The following is a 5,000-nucleotide window of genomic DNA, read 5'->3' as shown; positions in this document are numbered from 1 at the left end:
GCGGGTGCTGGCGATGGGTCTGGACGGGCTGGATAGTCCAAGGCTCGACGAGAAAGACCGCAGGTTGAGACACTGGGGCAGTGGCAGCCCGCGGGACAGTGTTGGCAGATTCGGCAGCGCAGATTTGTGCGGCTGCAGGTTCGTCGGGGAAAATCGGCAGCGCAGATTTTTCGACGAACATGGGCTGGACGATGGACTGTCCAGGCCAGGCAGGAAAATTTGTCGAGGGGACACGCTGACGAAACAGCGCTGGTTCAGGCACGGGGGGCAGTGTTGGAATCGGCAGCGCCGACGAAATCGGCAAAGTCGGCAGAATCGGCAGCGCAGATTTTTCGACGAACATGGGCTGGACGCTGGACTGGCCGGGCCATGCAGGAAAATTCATCGAGGGGACACGCTGACGAAACAGCGCTGGTTCAGGCACGGCGGGCAGTGTTGGAATCGGCAGCGCCGACGAAATCGGCAAAGTCGGCAGAATCGGCAGCGGGTGCTGGCGATGGGTCTGGACGGGCTGGATAGTCCAAGGCTCGACGAGAAAGACTGCTGGTTTAGACACTGGGGCAGTGGCAGCCCGCGGGACAGTGTCGGCAGATTCGGCAGCGCAGATTTGTGCGGCTGCAGGTTCGTCGGGGAAAATCGGCAGCGCAGATTTTGCGACGAACATGGGCTGGACGATGGACTGTCCAGGCCAGGCAGGAAAATTTGTCGAGGGGACACGCTGACGAAACAGCGCTGGTTCAGGCACGGCGGGCAGTGGTGGAATCGGCAGCGCCGACGAAATCGGCAAAGTCGGCAGAATCGGCAGCGCAGATTTTTCGACGAACACGGGCTGGACGGTGGACTGTCCAGGCCAGGCAGGAAAATTCGTCGAGGGGACACGCTGAGGAAACAGCGCTGGTTCAGACACGGTGGGCGCAGTGTTGGAATCGGCAGCGCCGAGAAAATCGGCAAAGTCGGCAGAATCGGCAGCAGGTGCTGGCGATGAGTCAGGACGGACTGGATAGTCCAAGGCTCGATGAGAAAGACCGCTGGTTTAGACACTGGGGCAGTGGCAGCCCGCGGGGCAGTGTCGGCAGACTCGGCAGCAGTGTCTGCCGATTCGGCAGCGTTGGCTTGTTGGCGCGGGGGGCCGATGCGAGTGGGGACTTGGGCAGCGGGCAGTGAAAGCAAGAGTTTCCCCGATGCTGCCGGGAAAAACGCTCCCCGGGATGGCCGGGTGAGATGACCCGGCGGCCCGCGACGGGTCATTCAATTCCATGCCCCGTCAACATAACTCCCGATGTACTGTTTGCTTTTTCGGAAGAAGAGATCCATCCCCCCATCCTCGGCCAGCCAAAAACGCTCCAATTAATGGCCGGGTGAGATGACCCGGCGGCCCGCGACGCGTCATTCAAATCACTGCCCTATCGGCTACAACTGCTGATGGGTGGGATTAGAGGCCTGCCATGGTGGTGAGGGGCGGCGAGGACCGTGAAAGCTAGAGTTTTTCAGAGGCTGCCGGGAAAAAGGCCCCTCGGGTGGCGGGGTGCGAGGACCAGGCGCGTCATTCAATTCTCTTCCCTATCAACTTGGCTCCCGTTGGCGGGATTGGAGGCCTACTGTTTGTTACAGGGCTAAAATCGTCAGGGGAAGAGCTGACGAAACAATGCTGGTTTGGATGCAGGGGGTAGTGTTGGAATCGGCAGCGCGGACAAAATCGGCAAAGTCGACAAAAAAGACTGTTGGTCTGGACATCGGGGCAGCGGCAGCCATGCCGACAGGGGGGGAAATCGGCAGCGCAGATTTGTGCAGCTGCAGGTTCGTCGGGGAAATCGGCAGCGCAGATTTTTCGATGAACATGGGCTGGAAGATGGACTGTCCAGGCCAGGCAGGGAAATTCGTCAAGGGGACACGCTGACGAAAGTAGGCTCGTCGGTGAAAATCGGCAGCGCAGATTTTTCGACGAACAGGGGCTGGATGCTGGACCGGCCGGGCCAGGCAGGAAAATTCGTCAGGGGGGCACGCTGACGAAAAGAGGGGCTGCCGCGTGGAAAATCGGCAGCGCAGATTTTTCGACGAACATTCGTCAGGGGGGCACGCTGACGAAAAGAGGGGCTGCCGCGTGGAAAATCGGCAGCGCAGATTTTTCGACGAACAGGGGCTGGATGCTGGACCGGCCGGGCCAGGCAGGAAAATTCGTCAGGGGGGCACGCTGACGAAAAGAGGGGCTGCCGCGTGGAAAATCGGCAGCGCAGATTTTTCGACGAACATTCGTCAGGGGGGCACGCTGAGGAAAACAGGGGCTGCCGCGTGGAAAATCGGCAGCGCAGATTTTTCGACGAACATTCGTCAGGGGGGCACGCTGAGGAAAACAGGGGCTGCCGCGTGGAAAATCGGCAGCGCAGATTTTTCGACGAACAGGGGCTGGATGCTGGACCGGCCGGGCCAGGCAGGAAAATTCGTCAGGGGGGCACGCTGACGAAAAGAGGGGCTGCCGCGTGGAAAATCGGCAGCGCAGATTTTTCGACGAACAGGGGCTGGATGCTGGACCGGCCGGGCCAGGCAGGAAAATTCGTCAGGGGGGCACGCTGACGAAAAGAGGGGCTGCCGCGTGGAAAATCGGCAGCGCAGATTTTTCGACGAACAGGGGCTGGACTGGCCGGGCCAGGCAGGAAAATTCGTCAGGGGGGCACGCTGACGAAAACAGGGGCTGCCGCGTGGAAAATCGGCAGCGCAGATTTTTCGACGAACAGGGGCTGGACTGGCCGGGCCAGGCAGGAAAATTCGTCAGGGGGGCACGCTGACGAAAGTAGGCTCGTCGTGGAAAATCAGCAGCGCAGATTTTTCGACGAACAGGGGCTGGACGCTGGACTGGGCCAGGCAGGAAAATTCGTCAGGGGGGCACGCTGACGAAAACAGGGGCTGCCGCGTGGAATGGCAGCCTACACGCAGATGCGAATTCGGCAGCGCACGATGGCTTGAGCAGGTCATGGGTTCGACTTGGCGCGATCTGAAACCTGGACGAGGGACTGTCGACGCTGGACGAGCCAGCGCGGTGGCCTGTCGTGCCCCGTTCAGGGGGGGCCTGCCGCGGAGACAGCCCTCGCGGGCTCGACAGCGCAGGCCAGCGTCCCCGACGTCGCTGGCCGCGGCAGGCGAGCTGCCGGGGTTCCCGCATTCCTACAAGAAAACGTCGTGCTTTCCACATGAAACCAATCCAGTAAAATCAGCCATATTTTTATGAGGCTGCCCACTGAATTTGGGGTCATTCCGGGCCGGTTCCTAGTTTTGCGGATTTACTCGATTTCTAATGGTAGGAAAATTAAAACAAATACTTCCCGACCTCGAAAAATTCTGGGAAAATTAATGAAGGTGGATTGGATTTTTGCCAACCTCTCTGCAAAATTTCAGCTCAAAATACCAAGAAATGAATTTTTTAGAGGGGGGGTGACAGCTGGGACCTAGTAGTGTCTCCCCCTGCCAGAGCTGCAATGACACTTATTGCTCTTTAGGGAGCCACCAGGCCGGCGCCCCTCAAAGACCACACGCGCGCGCGCGCCCGCCCGCGCTGGGCGCTGGGGCGCTGGGGCCTGAGGGCCTGGGGCCCTTGGGGGCCCTTGGGCGCTTGGGCGCGCGCAGCGCGGCCCCCGCAGCCATGCCGCGCCGCGCGACGCGCGGACAGCCCCTGCTGGCTTGCTCTCTCGCCCGCGGGGGGGCTGCCTTCGGGCCCTGGCCCCCCGCGTTCTGGCCTGCCCCCTGCGGGGGAGAGGCTAGGCGCTGCAGGGGCCAGCCCGACGTCGCTGGCCGCGGCAGGCGACAGCCCCTGCTGGCTTGCTCTCTCGCCCGCGGGGGGGCTGCCTTCGGGCCCTGGCCCCCCGCGTTCTGGCCTGCCCCCCGCGTGGGAGAGGCTAGGCGCTGCAGGGGCCAGCCCGACGTCGCTGGCCGCGGCAGGCGACAGCCCCTGCTGGCTTGCTCTCTCGCCCGCGGGGGGGCTGCCTTCGGGCCCTGGCCCCCCGCGTTCTGGCCTGCCCCCCGCGTGGGAGAGGCTAGGCGCTGCAGGGGCCAGCCCGACGTCGCTGGCCGCGGCAGGCGAGCCGCCGGGGTTCCCGCATTCCTACAACAAAACGTCGTGCTTTCCACATGAAATCAATCCAGTAAAATCAGCCATATTTTTATGAGGCTGCCCACTGAATTTGGGGTCATTCCGGGCCGGTTCCTATTTTTTCCGATTTCCTCGATTTTTAATGGTAGGAAAATAAAAAAAAATACTTCCCGACCTCGAAAAATTCTGGAAAAATTAATAAAGTTGGATTGGATTTTTGCCAACCTCTGTGCAAAATTTCAGCTCAAAATACCAAGAAATGAATTTTTTAGAGGGGGGGTGACAGCTGGGACCTAGTAGTGTCTCCCCCTGCCAGAGCTTCAATGACACTTATTGCTCTTTAGGGGGGTGCCCCCTGACTGGCCATGGGGCGCGCTGGCCTGGCGCCCATAGGCCTGCCGCGGGGGATATGTGGGCTGTTGCTAAACTCGGACTAAGGTGGGGGGCCTCATGGCCCGAAGTATTGCCGGCATCGATGACCCGTTTTCCGGCCGGCGACGACCCGATTCCGGCCACCGTCTTCGGGACCCGCTCCAAGCCGTCGGGCGCGTTGGGGCTGCTTATCCGCGGCGTGGGCGTGGCATTCATTTGCCGTGCTTGTGCCAAGGTGCTGGCAGCTGCTGCGCGGCTGTCTGCTTGCCGCGACGTCACGGCGGCGGTGGCCGCTGCCCCTGCTCGCAAGTCGGAGGCCTGGCCGACGTGGCTGGTGCGGACCGCCGAGCTTGGGGATTGCGAGGAGAGCTCTACGCTGGCGTGGGCGTGGCATTAAATTGCCGTGCGCGCGCCCATGCGTTGGCTCTCCTCGCAATCCCCGACCTCGTGGCGTGACGTGCCCGCTGCCGAGGCCTGGCCTCCGTCTTGCGAGCCGGGGCTGACAGCCCCCCGCATGATTGTCCCTGTCGTTCCCCCCCGCGGCCTG

This window comes from Populus nigra, chromosome 2 (genome assembly GCF_951802175.1).
Source record: "Populus nigra chromosome 2, ddPopNigr1.1, whole genome shotgun sequence".
Taxonomy (NCBI): Eukaryota; Viridiplantae; Streptophyta; class Magnoliopsida; order Malpighiales; family Salicaceae; genus Populus; species Populus nigra.
The sequence above is the reverse complement of the archived record's forward strand: the minus strand, read 5'-3'. Positions refer to the sequence as shown.